The following is a 23,003-nucleotide window of genomic DNA, read 5'->3' as shown; positions in this document are numbered from 1 at the left end:
GCACCTATTAGGTATGCAATAAATGTCTGTTGGGTAATTAAATGAAAGAAGATTTTCTGGTTTGGGGGTTGAAAGAAGAGGGACATTTTGACAGTTTGACTGGAACATTTTTTTTCTAAGGCTGCCTCCTTCAAAGTTATCCCAGGTGTGGAACAACAGAGATGGGGTCAGTTGGGGGCTACCATTTCCAGCGAATAGTACTGGAAACAGCCTGGGTTTTACCCTTCCCTGTCCCATGGCCATCCCTCTATGCACTCCTCTTCCCAATGGAAAGAAGAAAGGCAGATTGCATCTCTCAGATAATTTCATACATAGAAACTCACACCAGCAAAGACATCATAGCTGGCTATTCCTTTGGTTTATGTATTTTTTCAAATCATCTCTTCAATTATAAATCTAATCACACTGTAATCTGTACCTAAGTGAAATATGGTAGCTGACTTGCTCTGTGATATGGGTTGAATAATATTCAGAATGGATTGTTATAGGAAGTTTGGAAATTTTTTATTCTATCTATCACCTTCTTTGCCTTATTCCCCAAAGATTTCCTTTCAGTCAGATAAATGTCTTTAATTAAAGTTGGTCAATGTGGTCAGTGGTTGGCTAACTACAAACTGAAACATAAAGCAACCAAAAGACTGCAAGGCTGCTCTCTGCACATCCAACAGCAACAAATTCTACTTTTTCTGTTTCCTTACTGAGCTGGAAACCAGACTCTTCATATATTATTGATATAGACAACATTTAGTTTCAAATTCAATAGAGTAATACATTGGAACCCTTAGTTGTTTTAATGTGTAAAAATATATTATGCTCTGAGAACATACAAACTACAGAGTAATAGTGAAGACATTCCCTAAAATCTCTCCTTAAATAACCTTAAATAATGGAATCATACCCTTATTTAACTCCTTATATAAAATATAATTTTATGAATTCTTTTTCTGTAGCCTTTGAATTCTAATATTCCTATGCAAAATTCAAGTCATTATTATTTATTCATAGTCTCTCATCCATAAGCTAGCCAATGGAGTAAAAAATGTTGTCATGCAGTTATTAATTTAATCTTGATCATCCAGTACTTGATACTTAATCTTCTGGACTTAAATAAGTTCTAGCTGCATTATAATTCATTAATATCATAATTTCTTAAAGCATTGATTACTGTACAGTCACTACCAAACCATATATGGTCACCCTGTCCCTTATAGGTGTAATTAAAAGAAGATTCAGCATGCTGATGATAGGTATCCAATTCAAAATAAACACATATTTAAAGGTTCTACAAATGCTGTTGTAAATTCTTTATGTTCACTTTGAAATGTTCCTTTCAAAGTAAAAGAAGCTTCGTCTATATCTATTATGTGAATTCTGAAAAATGGAAAAAAAAATCAAACAGTGCTTTTCTTGGCAGGGTCCCTTCATAGTTGAGAAAAAGAAAATGGTCAGGGGAGATAATCATTAAACACAGCAAAAACTCTTTTGATGGCTTGGATTGGGAAAACCAACATGCTCTACTATTCTGTTATTACTTCTGTAATTCCTCCATAGGACTCTACTTATTGGAGGAAAATCTCCTTATTCAAATTGTGTATCTTAAAGCTAAACACACATTCAAAAAGCTAATTCTGTTTTAAAATTATAATTGTTCCTAGCATAATTACTTATTTACTATTGAAAAATAATTCTCTCTTAATTGCACTGGTACTTACATAAACAGCAACCTCAAGACACACAACTCAGAAATGTTACAATACACACAGTACCTGTTCCTATAACTCCGATTCTGTGTTCTCAATCAGGAACAACGTGACGTTTTTAACTAGTCTGGAAATAGATGTGCAAAGAAATACAGGAAGGCAAAACCGAAAGGACCTGTTCCATACCTATTCCACTGTTTCAAAGCAAACAGTGGCTCCTTTCCATCGTTCCCATACGGAGTTAAGCAGGTCAATGGAGTCAAGTTACTTTTCATTTGTTACTCTATCAGCCAATTGGTTATCCCTCTGGAAAACATAACAAAGAGAGAATAAAACATGCATGACCATAAAGGTTGCCATTACAAGGCATCTAGTGATCCCAAAATAATGCTACCTCTATTTTGTTCATTAGTCAGCTGGTACTTGGTTTAATCAAGTGCTACAATGGAACTGCCACCAGGTTTTCACCAGAACTTTAAATTAAGAAAATGTGCTAATCTCCTGATATGCAAAATGAATTCTTATAATATTTTTATTGAGATATAATTGACAAAACATTATATTAGTTTCAGATATACAACATAATGATTAATTTTGTTATATATTGCAAAATGATCACCACAATAAGTGTTATTAACATCCATCACCTTACATAGTTACAAAAATTTTTTCTTGTGATGAGAACTTTTAAGATCTATTCTCTTAGCAACTTTCAAATGTGCAATACAGTATTAACTATAGGCACTGTGCTGTATATTACATCCCCATGACTTACTTTACAACTGGAAGTTTGTACCTTTTGACCCCTTTCATCCATTTTGCCCAACCCCCAGCCCCCATCTCTGGCCACTGCCAATCTTTTCTCTATATCTATGAGTTCTGTTTTGGTTATCTATATATATAAAAGGTTAATATGCAAGGTGTCCCCGCGGGAGTTCGACCGGGAGACCTCGAGTTCTATCGCTCACTATGACATGCGCTGACCACCAGGAGGCTCTGGTCAGCATCCGGCAATTGGGGAAGGGAGGCCCCAGCCAGGAGCCAGAAAGCCCCGATCAGCCCTGATCACCAGCCAGGCCTAGGGGCCCTACCTGTGCATGAATTTCATGCACTGGGCCTCTAGTTCAACATATAAAAGAGATTGTATGGTATTTGTTTTTCTCTGTCTGATGTCACTTAGCATAATGCCATCAAGGTCCATCCATGTTGTCATAAATGTCAAGATTTCCTTTTTTATTTTAATAGCCAAATGAGACCCCAGTGTGAGTGTGTGTGTGTGTGTGTGTGTGTGTGTGTGTGTGTGTCACATTCTCTTTATCTGCTCATCCATTGATGGACACAGGTTATTCCCATTTCTTGGCGATTGTAAATAATGCTGAAATGAACATAGGGGTGCATATATCTTTGAAAATTAGTGTTTTCTTTTTGTTTGTTTGTCGTGGTTGTTTCAGATAAATACCCAGAAGTGGAATTGTTGGATCATGATAGTTCTATTCTTAATATTTTGAGGAACTTTCATACTGTTTTCCAGAGTGGCTGGACCCATTTGCAATCCCACCAACAGTGCACAGAGGGTTATGTTTTCTCTACATCCTTACCAGCCCTTGTTATTTCTTACCTTTTTGATAATAGCCATTTTAACAGGTGTGAGGTAATATCTCATTATGGATTTGATTTGCATTTACTTGATGATTAGTAATGTTGAGCACCTTTTAATGTACCTGTTAGATATCTGTATGTCTTCTTTGAAGAAATATCTACTCAGATCCTCTGCCCATTTTTAAATCTGATAGTTTGGGGTTTTCTGCTATTGAGTTGTATGAGGTGTTTGTATTTTGGGGACATTAATCTTTAATTAGATAAGTGATTTGCAAATATTTTCTTCCATTTGGTATGTTGCCTTTTCATTTTGTTGATGGTTTCATTTGATGTGCAGGGTTTTTTTTAATTTGATGTAGTCCTACATGTTAATTTTGCTTTACTTGCCTTTGTTTTTAGTGTCAAATCCAAAGTATCATTGCCAAGACCAATGTCAAGGAGCTTACTGCCTGTCTTTTCTTCTATGAGTTTTATGGTTTCAGGTTTTACATTCAAGTCTTTAATCCATTTTGAGTTGATTATTGTGTCTGGTATAAGACAGGAATCCAGTTCCATTCTTTCACATGTGTCTGTCAGTTTTCCAAACATCATTTATTGAAGAGACAGTTCTTTCTCCACTGTATATTCCTGGTTCCCTTGTCATAAATTAATAGGCCACACAAGTGTGGCTTTATGTCTGGGCTCTCTATTCTCTTTCATCTTTGTGTCTGTTTTTAATGCCAATACTATATGTTATGATTATTATAGCTTTGCAATATAGTTTGAAATCAGGGAGCATGATACCTCCAGCTTTGTTACTCTTTCTCAAGATTGCTTTTGCTATTCGGGGTCAAAGTGGGTTCTTCTAGATTTTATTTTCTTTAGGTCTAAGGCTAGAAATAATCATTTGCTTTAAAGTTACTGGAAAGACCATGTAACATTAATAAGGAGGAAACTGTAATTGCTCAGTATATAATTCAATTATTTTTATATCTGAACATTTTATCCTACCCTTAGTCAAGAAGAACTGAATCACAGTTACCCACATCTTAGTCAAGGTGACTGAGGTGGTTTTAAAGAATTAAGGGATCTCTTGTTAAAACAATACCCAACTCTCAGATGCAAAAACGAGAGAATAGTTTCTGTGATTTCAGGTAGGATTCTATGGACAGAAAAAGTCTTAAATCAACTGAGGCAGGTGTTACTCCTGAATTTGGCACAGTGGGTCTGTCTGGCTCCTGAAGCTCAGCAGAGTTGAAAGGTGCTGCTTAGCTTGACACCTAGCTTGGGGCTATTTTGTGTGAACATTTTAGCACTCTGATCTCTAGATGGCACTGTTTTGTTTTGCTTTAGATACAGCATAAAGGAACGAAAGGCTGTTTCTCATAGATCCGGGTTTCCAACCAGAGTTTAGGAAGCAGCCCTTTGTCATGCAGAGAATTAGGTGTGTGTGTGGGGGGGGGGGGGGGGGGCGGGCGGACAAAAGACATTCAGATCTAAGTTCCAGAATCACTGCAGCTTTAGGACAATGTCCTTTGATGGGTTAATGTGATGAGATTAAGGGTGACTTTTTTTAAAATTACAGTTTCTCAAATTCAGTGTAATAAATTATTTAGTAAAATTCATTATTTTGCAGAATTAACTTTCTTCTCAAATCATTACTTTTAATTTTTAAAATATTGAAAAAAACATGAGTTTTGAAATTTATTTAAGTATTGCAAAACTCATAGGTGAAGTAGAACTGTAGCTATGTTTCAAAGAGCAAGCACAGTTTCTTATTTATCTAGTCATTCAACAATTAGTCACCTACTAGGATCCAGGGGCTAAATGCTAGAAATATACTAGTAAACAAGACCAACCACAGAGTCTGGGTTTGTGGGTCACAGAGTTACAGCCTACCAAGAGAGACAGATATTAATGAAATGAATATTCAAATAAATATAAAAATGAGACTTTGGAGAGATGCAACAAGGCCATGCAAATCAGTGGAACAAGGGAAATCAGAGAAAGCCTCCCAGAACAAAAATAACCAAGCAGGGATATGAAAAGAATTAGATGTTGAGGTTGCTGGTAAAATCAGATATATTCTAGGCAGGTGAAAGAGCATGGTCAATGGCCCTCATGCTAAAATTAGAGAAATAAAAGAGACGTGCTGACGTGCTTTCATACATAGTGCATAGAATGGCAGCATATGCCTCTACAAATATGACTTCTGATATATCCTCTGAAGATACAGCCAGAGGTTAATGGGATCATATTCCACTTAAACAGGTGAGGCTTTCCAGAAGTGGTGAGCTTCAATGATGTTTGTAAAAGGAAATAACTCATGGTAAGCCCATAAATAATTCCCCAAAGCAAAATGCACCAACTATATTGTAAAAGCATTGCCAATTATGTCATTTGGGTTTGAAGAGGCTGACTTAGAAGATATTGCAAGATTGAAACAAAGTGGCCTTTCTGTGATGTAGAAAATTGGAGAGAGAATGGTGTGTGTGTGTGGGGGGAGGGGGGTGTTACTTGCTAATTTCCCTGGTGTATTCTATTTATGGAATCTGCACTATTCCTTTATTCACTACTAGAGGCCAGGTGCATGAAATTCATGCATGGGGGTGGTCCCTCAGCCCAGCCTGTACCCTCTCCAATCCGGGACCCCTCAGGGGTTGTCCGACTGCCCACAGGGATTGGGCCTAAACTGGCAGTCGGACATCCTTCTCGCAATCCAGGACCGCCGGCTCCTAACCGCTTGCCTGCCTGATTGCCCCCTAACTGCTCCCCTGCTGGCCTGATTGGCTTGAACTGCCCTCCCCTGATGGCCTGATTGCCCCTAACTGCCTCTGCCTCAGCCTCCGCCACCGTGGCTTTGTCCGGAAAGATGTCCGAAAGATGTCTGGAAGATGTCCGGTCTAATTAGCATATTACCCTTTTATTAGTATAGATTCCTTTTGGGTGCTTCTAGAGACATTGTATATACCTGGCCCAATGATTGTATAGAGTTAGGGTTATTATAAATAATGGCAAGTACATCAACACAGAATCTGCTGCTGGTGCTAGACAAATTTGAATATTCAACCAAAATAATCTATCATAAACATTAGGGTACATAGTCTTTCATTTAAACTTCCTATCTTAGCAGGTGCAAACACTACTCATTATGAACATGTGATGTGCAAGTGCACATGGCCCCAACAAGTAAATCCTAATCTAAACAGCCCAAAACAATGAACAAAGACATTATTGCTCTCAGTATTACTATTACCCATCTACATTGTTTATCTATAATAATAAAAGCATAATATGCTAATTAGACCAGACGTCCTTCCAGACAACCTTCCGGATGGGGCTGCAAGGGAAGCCTGGGTCCCAGGTGCCAGAGGGAAGCCAGTGCCAGCAGCTGGGGGGTAGGAAGGCCTGCTCTTATACGAGTTTTGTGCATTGAGCCTCTGGTATTATTATAATAATGCATGGAATTCAGGCCACCACTTTGTAAATTTCAAAGGGAAGAATCATCTGGGAAAGCTTTATTCTGTTAAATGAATTTAGAAAGAGGAAAGACAGGTGATAACTTCGATTTTGTACAATTAAGAGGCTTTTGGTTACCATTCCGATGGCATCTCAGACATAACTACAGAACAATCCTGGCAATTCTTCTGTAAAATCAAGTGTTTATATTTCAGAAGAGCAAATTTGTTAATTTCTATTAGGCTTCATAATTTTCTGAAGTTAAAAAAATGTCCCTATTGAAGAAGGTTACAAAGAGGATGGAATTTTAATGTGCCTGATGTATAAATATGGAGAAAGCATAGAATCACAGAATGCTGAGCGGGAAGAACTAGATGGAAACTCTTCTTAGGGTCACTTAAAAAAGATTTTAAGAATTTTGATGCCTGGCCAGAATATCCCAAAGCAAAATCTTGCAGACTGGGGCCAGGCTCAGACACTTTTAGGCTCTGAGCGGTTCTAAAGAGCTGCCGGGTTGAGAGACACTGATCACCACTTCCCTTATTCACTCCATCTGACGAGCAGAGAGCTCTTCAGTTAAGTAACATGGAAAACACCTGCCGACTGTGCAGCCTCTGGAGGAATTTTCCATTGCCTGGACGTCCTAAGAAAACATTTACTGAAGATAATGGCTCCCATGTGATTAAACACAAAATAAAATTTGGCTTCACATAGTTCAACTCAAGAAGGAATATCCAAAAACAACATGCCTTTTTCTTAGACTCTAGGCAAGTCACTGTCAGCCTGTGTCTTTTCTGCAAAACAATAAAATAGGAACTCTTTTATCTCTCAGACCTTTTGTCAAATGTCTAGTACAGTGTACCAAGAATGATACTTGGAACTTTTGGAAGCACAGATCTAACGATTGTTCTCTAGGGTTGGGGTTTGAACAATTGGTAAGTAGTTACTCTCTCTGTGCTGCTTCCCCGCACTGCCCCCCCACCCCACTCCAACACACACACCAAATCAGAACATGGTATGCTAAAAGTGCTTTAAGAAATTGCACTTTTAACATAAGTGGTTGATCTTTGACCTATGAGCCAGGAGGTCACGGTTCGATTCCCAGTCAGGGCACATGCCCGGGTTGTGGGCTTACTCCCCAGTGTGTGTGGGGGTGAGGGGGGTGGGGTAGGAGTGAGGGAGTGCAGAAGGTAGCAGATCAATGATTCTCTCTCATCATTGATGTTTCTATCTCTTCCTCTCTCTTTCTCTCTGAAATCAATAAAGATATATTTTTTTGAAAAGAAAAGAAATTGAAAGTGCAATCTGATTAATTTCATTCCAAATCTAGAATTCATCAGTGAATGGGATCCAGTGAATAGTAATTGCTCCCTTGTTATCATAGTGCAGGGCACTATGCTGGGGGTTGTGAGGGATTCAGAGATGGTGATGATGGTGATTATAGTAACTAACATGTAACTAGATTATTTCATTGAAAACCTAGAAAGTATAAGGTTGGTACGTCCACTTCCTGATTTTGCAGAGGAGGAATCTACACCTTCTGTTAGTGAGGACAGTCTGGCAGAATGTTCATGGTTTCTAAAGCAATCAGGAAAGCTGTGTCCAGCTCACCGAAGGGCCTGGAAGGAGCAGGAGCAGAGCAGCTGGGAATGAATCTTGACCGTGGCAGTGAGGTTAGACTGCATCAGAGAGCTTTGCTTCAGGAGTTGACAGTCTCATTCCAGGGAACTGCTGCCTGCTGTACTCCCTTGCTTATCAATCTGCGCCAGATGGTGTGTGTGTGTTAAAGCTCAAGAAAAATAAAACGGAGTGACGGCTTTAAACAAGGAACTACCAATAGTCACGTTCATTAATGAGGCCCAGCGTGTAGTTCAGTGTCAAGGACAATATCTATTTGATTAAACAGAACTCTGAATGAGACCTATGTTTACTGAAAAAATATTGACTGAGTCTCCTCTCCTGCTAGGAAACGTAATATGTATTTCACAGATGTGAAATTTAAGCACCTCGTTGCTTACTCACAGTAAGCAATTGCTGTAATAAACCAAGGAGGCTTCGGGTCCAACAGATGTGTTTATCTGACAAAATGTCTATAAACAAAACCTTGATCCTTGACTTTGCCAATAGTTGTTCCCTTTTCACATTAGCCCAAGATATGTCTTACGTTAAGCAGCTAAAAAAGATAGAAGACAAAAACTTTTGCTCAAGACAAAGTTCTTTCAATAGTGTTTCCAATATAAACAGTGATTGTTCTACAAATTGTCATTTGAATGTGGCTAACCATGAATGTAACCTACAAATTGTAGAGTGCACAGAAACCAAACTAGTTCTCATTCCTTTTTATTTGGCTTTTTAGTAGTAGTAAGACTGGACTAAAAATATATCTTTATCTTAACTCTAAGCACCCTTTCAAATGAATCTTCAAGTAACAGATAAATATTTGAGAGAAGGAAATGCTAAGGATGCCCTCTAGAAATTAATAATTGTCCTTATATCACACTTGGTAATTTCCCAAGTATTTTCACATGTATACATTGTTTGGTACTCAATGCCCATTTTAAGAAAGAGATAACTGGCTAAGTGTTGTCATGTGACTTCCCTAAGTATGAACATGGATAACAAGAAATAAAAGCTGGGCCGAAACCGGTTTGGCTCAGTGGATAGAGCGTCGGCCTGCGGACTGAAGGGTCCCGGGTTCGATTCCGGTCAAGGGCATGTACCTGGGTTGCGGGCACATCCCCGGTGGGGGATGTGCAGGAGGTGGCTGATCGATGTTTCTGACTCTCTATCTCTCTCCCTTCCTCTCTGTAAAAAATCAATAAAATATATTAAAAAAAAAAAAAAAAAAAAAAAAAAAAAAGAAATAAAAGCTGGAACAGGAGTCCAATCTAAGTGTTCTGCCTGCAAATCCTGTTCTTTTATATCCTTGTTAAATAAAAAGGCTGAATTGAGCAATAGAATTGTATATGACAAACAGGATCCTATCTTATTCATGTACATGGCTAAACAGCCCCAACAATGGTCAAAGACCTAGGAAGCAGGGAAGTCCTGTCTGCCTTCTGGGCCCACCACACCATGCAGACCATGGCCCTGCACCAATTTCTAGTGTCCACAGTAGATCTTCTCAGTGGTACATTTCAACCTAGTTGTCAGATGACAGTGACCTTGTGCCTTTATTATAGATATACATTCTCCCTCATTTTATCAGTTTTCATGTTCATATGAACCACTGGGGCCACTAAATAGTAGTCAACTCATTAGCAGGGCTTTTGTTCTTCAAGGCCTTTTTCTATCTTGTGTAGTAAGTGGGTGCTTTGTTGCTGACAACACGCTATTGGAAAGAACAGTCTAGCTCTCTGCTGAATGCCACTGGCTGGTCCCCAGAGCCGAATAGCTAAAACAGAGCCGCCTCTCCCAGGGGAAGAAGGTGGACAGGCCTCTTTCCAAATAAGTCACAAAGTAGGGTGCAGATTCTTCTACAACTGCACACACACATCCAAGAGTTCTGGACATACAGAATTAGATGGGCTCTGATGCTAGTGGTGTCTTGTCCCTGCTGCCCAGGGGGCACCTGCCCACAGGCCTCAGAGCTCCAAAGCCAAGCCCATCTCCCCTTCCCAGGGCCCTCACCACTATCAAGATTCCCATAAATGTTCCCAACTGCTCTACTTCTGCTCCTTCCAGATTCTTTGATGAATGTACAGTTTTCCATAATTCTCCAGAAACCATGAACATTCTGCGGATCTCTCCTCACTGTCAGAGGGTGTTGGAAGGAGCTGGTCCATGACCACAGACACACAGCCTGGTCAGCTGGCCACCATCACCAGAGCCCCAGCACTGCCCATATTAACCATTAGGGCCTCTGCAATCTCTTGACCTTCTTCATTCACTCAGGGCCAGGCCTCACTTCCAGACACTAAGTAGAACAATCTTGTGGAACCAATTTACAAGTAAAATGGCCCTGGAAGTAACAAGCTGGGTCCTAACACAAGGTAGCTCTTACCTTGGACACAGTCCAAACCTTCCCACAGAGCCGACCAGCACTAGACAGTCTCAAGATGGGGTGAGAGGATGAGTGACAAGTGCTTCCCCACAGAGGAAGCTGCAACCTTGCCCAGCACCTTTCTGTGGGTATCCCAGCCCCAGGCCCCAGAGCTTGGACATCCAAGTGGTCTCAATAGCCTTCTCTGTAACTTTCTTAGATGCCTGAGCAAAACACATAGTCCAATGAACAAATATTCAATTCAGCATTGGTTCTCACATTTAAAAAAAGAAAAAGAAAAGACTGGTTCCCAGGATCTCAAGTTTAAAGCAAGGTAGTCAGCTATTCAGTAGGTCTGCATCGCCCTCTGGTGTTCAAAAAGAAATGAACAGTAAATGGGAGTTTCAACTTGGAAATACTCCTCGCCCCAAGTCACCCTCCAGTGTCCCTGACACCTCCCTCTCTCAGCCACCTGAGATTCCAAGAACTGCCAAGAAAAACACTCACAGAAACATTAGGGTAGGGCAAGCTTTGCCTAGAAGGGGCTCCGCCCTCTTGGTGCATTCTTCTGAAGCTGAAGTTTTGCAATAGTGTTGAGTCAGTGGGGGATATAAAATATAACCTTACAAAACTCTCTTTTGAAGTTTTTATCTGAAAAGAAACTTTGGGCAATTGTTGAGCTTCTAAGGTCTCAGACCCATGCACTCATTGACTGGGCCAGACAAGACCGGAGAGACCTAAGCAGCAAGCAAATTCACAAATAGTAATGAATGTTCGTTAGCTGCTGTTGGAGGGAGGCAAAGGCCAAAAGATGCCCCCCCCACCCCCCCCCCCACCCCACCCCCGCACTCTGAGGACATGCAGAGGTCCCAAAACAACAGGTCTTAGTCGGGTTTTCCTTGGCCAGCAGGGTAGAGAAAGTATTTTATTTAAAGGCAGACACACATGCCAGTCTGAAATGGTTCCCCTGGCATCCCACTCAGCAACCTGGACCCATGAGACAGCTGAGTTTATAATCTCTGGTCACCACCTAGAAGAAGAGGCAACATATCTTCACGTAAAAGCATAACCCACACTACAAGGCAGCCTACAAGAAGGGCCAGACGATGGTATAGAACATCCGAGCTAGAGGAGTTAGGAGGGAAGATTTCTGGGGACCAGAGCACAGGGAACAGGGAGCTCCCCCTTGCAGTTCACACTGGGGAACTTCCACTTGCCTCATGCCCAAACTTGACGCTGGCATGACAGGGTATCAGTTTCCTAGCACTGCTGTAACAAGGTAGCACAAACTGGGCGACGTAAAACAGCTGAAGTGGACTCTCTCTCAGTTCTGGGGGTTGAAGTCTGAAATCAAGGCGTCAGCAGGGTTGGTTCCTCTGGCAGCTCGAGGGAGAGTCTGATTCATGACTTCCTCTTAGCTCCTGGGGTTGCTGCAATCCTTTGCGTATGTACCTCCGTCTCTGCCTCCATCACTATGGCATTCCCCGTGTCTGTGTCTTCACGTGGTGTCCTTCCTCTGTCTCCTCTTCTTACAAAGACACCAGTCTATTGGCTTAAGGGCCCACCCTACTCCAGTGCAACCTCATCTAAATTTACACCTGAGTAACATCTGCAAAAGTCCTTTTCCAAATAAGGTCACATTCATAGGTACCAAGGGTTAGGATGACCACTGTTAGTGACACAATTAAACCCACAACAGGACTGCAAAGTCGGGCAGATTTGGAGGTTATATTTAGGCCTATTCAGTGGTGTGCTGGGAAATGTTTACCACCAGATTTCCAGGGGAGGAAAGGACCTAGTTTGCAGATTTTCATGCTGTAACTATTTCTTCCCAGGCTTATTTCAAGCTACTAACATGACATCTAGCTTGCAAAATTCCAGAAAATTTAACAATGTGTGGCCCTCAATCCACTGGTGCCAACTGGCATGCCATTGGGCCTGTTATATTAAAAATATCAATGATTAAAAGGAGTTACCTCTTAAAATGTTTATATATTTGCATATTGAGGCCAAGATGCCCCTACAACTTCTGAGTATCTATATGTAAAATGACTTGTTTTTTATGTAATTCTTATCAAATTTTAAATCTGAGCATACCTCTAGGCTCGTGGTTGACAAACTGCGGCTCGAGAGCCACATGCGGCTCTTTGGCCCCTTGAGTGTGGCTCTTCCTAAGCCTTAGGAGTACCCTAATTAAGTTAATAACAATGTACCTACCTATATAGTTTAAGTTTAAAAAATTTGGCTCTCAAAAGAAATTTCAATCGTTGTACTGTTGATATTTGGCTCTGTTGACTAATGAGTTTGCCGACCACTGCTCTAGGCCATTCTGTTTTCTGGGCCACTCTTACCCAGAAGCAGCATCAGCATTATGCTCCTCTTAGCCTTTCCAGACACTCAGCCAACCCCCCACCTTTGATATCCCTCCATCCACAGGTTCCTTGTCCTCCCTCTAGATATCCCCAGGTCTGATAACTCACCCATATTCTCTCAGGGCCTTAGCACTCGGCTCTCATTCTCTCAACGCCAACTCCTGTCACTGACCTGGGGCCCTTCAACTCCCGGGTGCTCCTCCCAGCCAGCACCCCCTCCCTCACAGCTCCTTGTCCTACTCAGATATCCAGATGTCCTCCAGCTCTCAAACCTTCAACCCCAGCCTTATACTTTCTGCCCACCGTTGCCTACTTCGTCAGCTAACTCCATAGCACACGTGGCATTTACATCTCACTAATACTTGTCAGCTCCCCAAATTTATCAACTGCGTCCCTTTCTTCAACCCTTTCCCTGTTGACTCCAGGGTCACCATTGTAACCATTCCCTTGTCAATACCCCTAATTCCTTTTACCACCCCAGCCTATGTTCATTTGTACATCCACTGGTGCGGTGAATGTTGCCACCACAGACCCATGATCTCCAATCCCAGCTGCAACTCAGCCTTGCGTCTTTCTGTGTGTCTCAGGAGGGCCTTAGTCCTTTTACCATTCTCCACCATCCTCCTCCAATCTTGTGCCTCACTTTCAGCAAAAGACATTACTAGTATGTCCTACATCACAGGAGAAAATACAGAGCACTCTAATGTTAACAGTGTGTTTTCACATAGGTTTGTTTGGCCTATACAACAACTGGGACAGGTAGACAGAGAAAGTGTTGTTATTCCCATTTTACAAACCAAGAAACTGGAGCTCAGAGGAGTTTCATGTCAATATCAGACAGTTACTAACAGAGCCAGGGTAGGAAGAGACATCTCCGAATTCCAGGAATCTCAGGTGAAGCAATAAAGTGGATGCTTTGTCCAAAGGCACCAGCAAGTCCTTGGCAGCCAGAACTAGCACCGATGTCTCTGGGTATCTTCCAAATTCTTTATCCACCTCTAGAGTGTGCTGCCTTCTCAACAATGGTCTTAATGCCCTCAAAGCACCTGAAGGCCACTTACCCTTTATGTTTAGAAAATTAAGAAGTAGAATGATCTTGAAAGCAGTAAGAAGTTTTATCTTCCTTTCTTTTGAAAGTTGCCACCAGTGATTGTTTCCTTGTGTAAATGTTTATCCAATAGAGTGTTCTCAGAGCCTTGGCTGAAATAAGGCCCATTCACCCTTAGTTCCTGTCACCTGGTTCACAGGCTCTGGAAACAACACCAGAGGAGATAGAGGGAGCCAGAATTGGGGTCTGACCTAGAAACGTCATCTTACAGAGCCCAAATGCGTGCCTGTTTGCTTACAAAAGTGCCATAGAGAATCCACTGGGTGGTGGAGCCTGGGTAGGAACATAGATCTCCCAATAACAGGAATCTCAGGCCAAGCAATAAAGTGGATGTTTTTTCCAAGGGAACTTAAAGATGAGCTGATTTTCTAGAAACACATGGTACACGCCAAAGCCACTTCCGTTGGGAATGGGGGCCATAGTGAGTCACTCGCTATACTGTAGTTCCAGACAGATAGGAATCGCAGCTCTTTCCCCAGCCTTCTGGTGAAGCATGCAGACCAAAGGGAATCTACTTCTGTTCATAGAAAATGACTTCCTATCCCAATTTCTCTACCAATACTTTACTTTGTGCTGCACCTTCATCATTGTACATCACTGTATGTGCTGCAGATGTGAAAGAGGTGCTGACCTCCCTTGTCATTTGGTGCAGTCTGCCCCTCAAGCGCTGCCTTAGAGACATGCTGTCCTTGAGCCTTCCTCCACTCAGGGTCGAACCTGAGGCTGCCCAACCCCCACCCCATCAGAATTGATATCTATGGGGTACGCCGGAGGGCCTGGGAAATGGATGACTTGGCTTTTAACTGTGAATTTAAATAAGACACGCCCTCCTGAGTCTCAGATTCCTCCTCTTTAAGACAAAAGGTTTGCTATGGCCAAAGCTAACTCAGCAATAGTGGAAAGACTGCTTAGATTGTCACAAGCAGACTCGCAGGGAGCAACGCAGAGAGTGCTGTAGGAAGAGGGTAAGAGTAGTCTCCTTTAAATAAGATTGATCTCGGGACTTACAGTGAGTTTTCAACTGGACAGCATTTCCAGAAAGTGCTAGTGGGAATGGATAGTGAGGAGCAGTGACATGTCAGGCATGAGGAGCAAACCAAGTGAAGGGAAAGCCCAGGCCTGTTCCTTGGGTGAATCAGCAGACAGTACATACCTGCAGAATTATTGATTCATGCACACTTTCAACTGGTTTTATGGGAAGATTTGGGGGAAGGATGGAACAGGATTAGACTGGCCCATGGGGCCATTTAAGGGAATATGGGGTGTTCCTGGTGGCTCTGAGGACAGTATTTTAAGAGGGATGTCTCACAGTACCTACCCTTGGCAGCCCATGGTGGCTCTGTTATCCTGTCCCTCCCACAGCAGAGTGGGGTGGTGGGAAGAACACAGGGCCATTCTGAACAGTAAGTGATACCATCTATGCCAAGCATAAGCACATAGCTTTCAATAACGGGTAGGAACTATTAATATTCTATGGATTGCCTCAAAGGCAACAGAAAGCAGAACCTTCCTAGTAGCTCTAAGTTGCACTCATGTCCAATATGTTCATACAAGTGATGATAAAAATGAGCCCCCTTCCCCACTCTGCCCTTGAGCTTTGACCAACAGATAATGCCTCCAGACCTGTCCCACCTCAAGCATGGAGCCTCAGGATCTGTGGGGATAACAGCACCAGTGCAGAGAGGCAGTGATTACACCGGTGAAGAATGCCAAATGAAGTAATTGAAACCTAGATTAGAATCCTGGTTCTGCCATTAACTAGCTCTGCTGCAAGTTATTTCAACTCTCTGAACCTCGGTTTCCTCATCTCTTAAATATACAAACACTTGTTAAATAAATATCTAGAGAAAATGGGAATAAAAGTACTTTCCACATGGGTCTTTGTGGCAATTAGAGATAATTACTAGGCCTATTGGTGATATTGGTATGGGTTCATGTTATGTGTCCACTTGACTAGGCATGGAGTACTTAGATATTTGGTCAAACATTATTCTGGGTGTGTAGGTAAGGGTATTTTGGGATGAGATAAACATTTGAATCAGGGGAATGAATAAAGCAGATTGCTCTCCACCTAATCAGTTGACAGCCTGAATAAAACAAAAAAACCAACTCTCCTGTAAGTAGTTACACACCACTTACCAATGGGGATACGTTCAGAGAAATGCATCATTATGTGATTTTTCTCGTTGTGCGAACATCATATAGAGTATAACATAAACCTATATCTCCCCAAGGCATGGGGAAAGAGAGCAGAGGTGACAGGGAAGTACAGAGCACATCTACTGTGGTTGGTCAGTCTGGAGATGTACTACTTCCTGATGACATGAAGAGCCTTACATTGATTTATATGGAAAGGAAATATGCAATAAAAAGAAACTGTATGTTCATCAACTTTGTTCCAGGTGAGAAAAGTACATAGGGCCCTAGGGAATATTTTATCTCTTCTTGTACAGACTTTGAGAAAGGAAAATAAAGGAAGCTAGCTTGGGAGGGTGTCAAAGATCACAATTTGGTTTTCTCGTGATGACCTTGGCTACCAGACAATAGACACCTTGCAAGGAATGCTGCGAGGCCTTTGAGAGCCATCAGTGACTTGGCAGGCAGGCAGATTGATCTCCTAATCAAGGCTTTCAGCTAAAATCTGAGTTGGGGAGAAAGAAGGGGGCCCAAACTATGAAAGGCAATAGAGGATAAAATGTCACAATTCTTAGAAAAAGACAATAGGAAGACTATCAGGAACAATACTTACAGGAACAGATGTCTGTTCACCAAAGTCTGCTGAATATCTAAGCACCCTGGTGACTTTAACAAATGAATGCAATTCAGGCCTCATATCAACTGACATGTCCTCTAAGAGTAAAGTGTCTGAGGAGCTCTTGATCGGCCTTTTTGAACGTTCCATCTCTGAGAAGTAGGAAAAATCTGAGCTTAGTTCTTACTTGCAAAGAACTAGTCGCTGATTGGCAGTGGGCTGTGACATTTTAGAATTTAGAACACCCTTGGTGTGGCTGGAAAAGTACAGGACTTTCAAAGCACATTTTACAAATTTAGAGAAAAGATTGGTGAAATATGAATCTGATAAGCCAAATACCTGCCACCATCACAGATGATTCCCAGGTAGAAGAAAAGTGGTGGGATGTGCTAAATTCTTGTGGCTGCAGGGGGAGTCCTTTTACTGCTGATCTGAAAAGAGATTTGTGTGAAAAGGTGGAAGGAGAAAGTCACCCTGAGTGAGACCATGAGTAGTTTAGAGCAGTAAGCACATCAAGAGCTGAGGAGAGTGGGCAGGAATGAGGGCAGGCAAGAGCACTTTAAAACCATGTTTGACTTAAATATTCATCAATAGGAGGCTTGTGAGACAACTGTCAGTGTATATCCATGGTAGACACCAAAGGTAATGAAATAGATGTACATGAGCTGATATAAAATGGCTTAATACAGTTTCACAGTTAAAAAATAACAAAGCATAAGAGTGTGTATAGTAACCTCATAAAAAACAAAGTGGATACACACACACACAGAGAGCGTGTACATAATACATGTTCTCACATTTGTGTGCATGTAGAACGTTTCTGGAGAGTATGTAAAATGCAAAGTTCCAGGGGAGAAAAAGCCCAGGACTGGGATGCACTGTTTCTCAGAGCATAACATTTTATACTACTTAAATTTTTTTTAGTACATGCACATACAACTCTTCAATTAAAATCCTTCTCTTTCATTAAACTATGCTTGGGCCAGGATCACCAGTGCTGGGAGGAGCCCCCTGCTTGGAGCAGCTGTACCCTGTCAGCATTTAACACCCACCTCATCCCATCACTTTGGTGTCCATCTGCGACCAGTCTTCCCCTTGCAACCATTCTCCACACCACTCCCAGTTTGCACTTTTAAAAATTAGATTTACCTAAGCCAAGAAGTCCTTGTTGTCTCCTGTTTCCTATCGGTCCAAGTCTGGTTTCCAAAGCTGCCATTAGCAGGAAGTGATATGGCATCTATACAGTATCATTTATGGGCCCAGCCAGAAATATGTCTATCTTTCTTCATTTATTCTCTGTTTGGCCCATGCCTGGTCCATCAACCAGGCCAATTCAATTCTCCTTTCTAAAGCTCTCTGAAGTCTACTGCCTTCCTTTCTTTCCCCCCTGCCGCCCCCCCCAACCCCCCCGCAACTACTTAGACCAAGTTTATCATTTCTTTGGTTTACCCTGCCAGACTCCTGATGGTCCTTTCTCCCATCTTTTCCACTTCCATCTGTTCTCCATACACTATATTCTCTTAAAATCAAATAGTATCCTGTTACTCCCCTGACTATAACCCTTTAAAGCTGCCCGTTGATCTGGAGCTAAAGCTAAAATCCCAGCTCTTTATCAGGGCCAGCCTAGGCTCTGCCTCTTTCTCTATGCCATCTCTTCCCAATTCTTTCCACTCTATACACTATCCTAGCTTTGCTTTTGTTGGTTCCTTCAACACACCATCTTTCCACCAAGTCTTTGCACCTGCTATTCTTCTACTTCCTTCTCTCTGGTCTTCCAAACCCACCTGGCTCACTCCTTCAGCCACTCTGGTGTGGCTCAGTGGTTGAGTGTCAACCTATGAACCAGGAGGTCACGGTTCGATTCCCTGAAAGGGCGCATGCAGGAGGCAGCTGATCAATGATTCTCTCTCATCATTGATGTTTCTATCTCTCTCCCTCTCCCTTCCTCTCTAAAATAAACTGTATACACACACACACACACACACACACACACACACACACACTATATATATATATATATATATATATATATATTCATAAATAATAAGAATGTCATGAGAAAAACCATAAATAGTGGATGAGGAAAGCTATCTCCCCTTTGAAGAGGAATCATGCAGGAATTCAACTCTCAGAACAGAATTGCATGAGTAAGACCATAGAGGCAAGAAAGTGCTGGGCAAGTGAGAGAGTGGAAAGTGGAGGGACCTAACTGGTCCGTAAGCAAGAGAGGACTGGAAGAATGAGAGGCATAGGCGAGGAGTGGCCAAGCAAAGCTAGAGAAGGTGAAAGAACTCAAAAGCCAATATAAGGAGTTCAGTCCTCGTTTTTCAAACAATGGGAAAACTGTTTTTGAACTGGCGAGTGACAATGTCTAGTACTTATTTTAGGAGGATGTGACCAACACAGTGCAGAGGAATGAAATTGGGGAGCTGATGAGAGCCTGGCCCGGGGCGGTAGCAGCAGGAAGAACTGGCAGGGAGCAATGGATTCAAAAGAAATGTGGATATATAAAGCCCTGGGCTTGATGAGCAAATGCAGAGGAGAGACCCTGGGATCAGAGAGGACTCGTGATTCTAGCTAGAATAACTGTGAATATGCTGGGGTCATTGGCTGAGAGTAGAGTCAAAAGAAAGAGCAGGTTGGAGGAAGATAATAAATTAGGTGTGGAACATGTTGACTTTCGGGTATCAGGTCAGGAAGTCCATTTCCATAATTAAAATCAGAAACCACCTGTTAGAGTTGGCCTCGTCCTTCCTCATGTTTCCATGATTCCTATTTTCCACATCCCAAAGAAGCCATGTGAATTGTTTGCCTTGCATGCAAAGACGGGGTTGTAAAAGCACAGGGATGGTGGACATAAGGTCTGTGAGTGGGAGAAGACCTATTGCACTAGAACTTGTTTTTTCTCCCCAAGCTGGTGTCAGTCACTATTCAGTTTCTCTTCTTTCAAGAGTCCTCTCAAGTCCCAACTCTGCCACGATGAGCACCCCGAGCACTTGAGACAGTTTCGCCTCTGCTCGGCCCTGAGCCCTGGGATACTTTGAAATCCACAGTGCAAACATTTTTCAGTAGTTGTGCAGTTCTTTCTTTGCTTTTGAAATCTTCACAGGTGTATTTCTTCTGTGCTTATCTAACTTCTTAAAGAGCCCAATTGATGCCACACATTTCATTTTGTTATTGTCAGAGTGCGTAGTCCGTATTATGTTTTCAAAGAATATAAATGAGATTGAAACTGACACTGAATTCATTTGGGAGAGGAGACAGGAAAGTAACTTCTTTGAAAGAACAGAGAATAACAAGAGGTAATGTGTTGGTTAGAGGAGTGAGATGGTATCAGTTCCTAACACATAAAGGAACATATTCTCACATAAAAAGTGCTTTCTACCTCTTCTAATAATAATGACTTTGCATTTTAAATATGCTTGAAAGGAGGAGAATACTGGCATTCTGATTACCAAGTGAGTTGTCTTCTCAACTGGTTAAAAAGTCTGTTTTCCTGGGACCACCTTTTGTTGATAAGCAATATTGGTAAAATAAAATAAAAAACTTGTCATGTACCATTAATGATACTCAGTTGTCTTGAACAGTGCTCAAATGGCAAGACTGAGAGTTGTCTTCCATTTCCTTTTAGTGCTTCCTTTTAGTTGGAGGTCCACTTGTGTGGCCTTCGTGATGTTTGGGCATAATTCCTGGGCAGAAGAGGTGGGACAACCCCAGGTGTTGCCGGTGGCCCGATTGTGCATTTGTCATGATGTCTGTGGGGGAGGTAGGGTGAAGAGGTGGAAGCTGGCTTTATGTTATCAGTTGACAAATACCAATAGGCCTATGAATATCACAGAGATCTCTCCAGCTGTCCTGCCACCAGTTTCTGGCACTCTACCATCAGCATCACTATTTAATATGAAACACCACCCCCACCCCCAAATTAGGATCACCCTTCACTCTGTCTAGTAGGGGCATTGGAAGAATGGGATCTACGACTCAGCTTTCAAAGGAGGGTGCAATTGGGAATGGGAAAGGAAGTGACTCAAAAGTAAATCCGAGTCTACGCTCAGGAGCAGCGTGAAGCATGCCTCTGGAGGTTGGCAAAGACAAAGGGAAAGGGCACTAGAGTATTTGCTTCACGATCCTGCCAAGGGCTCGATTCCTGCTCCTTTTAGTGCACTCTGTCCTCTGAGGTTCCCCAGGCGCAGGGTAAACAGCAGGAGAGCTCCGTCTCAGCCCTGGTAGCGTGTTGGCTCTGGGTCGCATTCCTTTCCAGCCTTTACAGGCCTTGGGTTACAAAGGCCTCATTGCACAATTCTTAGGAGACTGGGCATGGGGGCTGGGCTGGGACGGAGGGGAGTGTCCTGCATGTGTCAGGAATCCAGGTATGGCCAGATGCCAAGACACCCCAGGTGGTGGCAGCAAGAGAAAGAATCAAATATCTCAGGATCTCTGAAGAGGTAGCTTTCTTTTAGTTTTTGTTCTTTCAAAGCTGTTAAAAGATACTTGTCAAAATGCATCTTATCAGATAACTTGACAGAAAACATTTCAAAGTTTCACTTGCATACCTGTGTTTCAGTTTACTGCAGAGATTTAAGAATTCAAAACCCACAATGAAGACTCTGAAACTAAAGCTCATTTTATCCCTCCATTTTTTACAATCAGCTTTCTCTTGCAGTTTTATTCTGTAGTAAATGCAAAATTACTCAATATATTACACAACTTTTGAAATTAATATGGAAGCTGAAAGATGTTGCTGCAGTCCTGTTTAAACCCTATGCCATGATGGAATATCCTTTCCTGTTGGTAATCACTTCATAAATCTCTTAAAGACAATCTGTGTGGAAAACCAGCAAAATATGGGAAGATCCTTACTGGATATGCGCTTTTTAGTTGGTTAAAAAAAAGTATCTAGTGCCTCCAAAATATTCAGATATTTTGCTATACAAATAAGGTCTATCCGTGTGTTCAACAATTCTTAATTTCATTTCATTTTCTTTAAGATTTGGGGACCTTAGGCTAATATTAATATATTTGCAATACATTCAATCAGAGAAAGCTCTGAGTGTCTGTATCCAGGGAATGCCCGGCTCACACTTACAGATTAATTGGAGATGCAAGACATATATTTCCCTACATAAAACAAACCGTGGTTACATCTAAGGCAGCTCCTAAATTACCAAGTTAATTCCAAACAAAGTATTAATTTATGGGATAAATCAGGGAAGGCTTATTAGGAGACATATTAGGTAATAGGTCAATTACCATGGATGGTATAATGGCCCCACACCTGCCCCACATATCACAGACTAAACACACATACACATAAACGAAGTGATCTACCAAAGCCAGAAAAGGCAATGCCAAAGGAAGTCTATATACTTATTATTAAGCAATAGCTCATTAATTGTATAAATGCTTCCCTTCTTCTTCCCCTCTCCTAATGGACTACTTCTATTCAGACCTCAAGTCATAGTAGCCTGTCAGTTTCCCTGGATTTATTTTCATTGCTCTATCAGCCTTGTGGATAGGGTCTTGAGTATCTTTTCTTTACCTTAACCCATCGGTTCTCAACCTGTGGGTCGCGACCCCTTTGGGGGTCAAACGGCCCTTTCACAGGGGTCGCCTAAGACCATCCTGCATATAAGATATTTACATTACGATTCATAACAGTAGCAACATTACAGTTATGAAGTAGAAACGAAAATAATTTTATGGTTGGGTCACAACATGAGGAACTGTATTTAAAGGGCCAGAAAGTTGAGAACCACTGCAGCTGTGGAGACTATGTAGGCTAGGAGAGCTTTGGAATAGTGTCTGAATTTACCAATAACCACATCAGGGTGACAAAGTGAGATTTCCTCACCTTAGAAAATTCTAACTTGGATATTAAAATAACAAAAATACAAATCAGTAACTTCATTCAGCATGAATTCAGAGCAAGGAGAATTGGAAAGGCCACCAGGCAGGGAGTGAGGGGACTTAAGCTTTAGTCTCCAAGCCAGCTCTAGCCAGCTCAGTGATCTGTGGAGACACTTAACCTCTCTGTACTGGTTCCTCTTCTGGA

At 41.8% G+C, this 23,003-nt stretch overlaps 1 protein-coding gene and 1 long non-coding RNA gene across 2 annotated transcripts in view; one reads left to right on the top strand and one right to left on the bottom strand.

The window, feature by feature from the left end:
* The window catches only part of LOC118670931, a 95,345-nt gene that overhangs the window by 46,552 nt on the left and 25,790 nt on the right, over window positions 1-23,003 (top strand). The window lies entirely within an intron of this gene.
* DNAJC5B (DnaJ heat shock protein family (Hsp40) member C5 beta) overlaps window positions 1-23,003 on the bottom strand; it is a 68,541-nt gene that overhangs the window by 34,869 nt on the left and 10,669 nt on the right. Inside the window, exon 3 of the mRNA XM_036338507.1 lies at window positions 1,887-2,006. The gene's annotated coding sequence lies outside the window, so the exon portion shown is untranslated. The remainder of the gene's footprint in view (window positions 1-1,886; window positions 2,007-23,003) is intronic.

This window comes from Myotis myotis, unplaced genomic scaffold, assembly GCF_014108235.1.
Source record: "Myotis myotis isolate mMyoMyo1 unplaced genomic scaffold, mMyoMyo1.p scaffold_m19_p_16, whole genome shotgun sequence".
NCBI classification, from domain to species: Eukaryota; Metazoa; Chordata; class Mammalia; order Chiroptera; family Vespertilionidae; genus Myotis; species Myotis myotis.
This window is presented reverse-complemented; position numbering and strand designations above follow the sequence as displayed.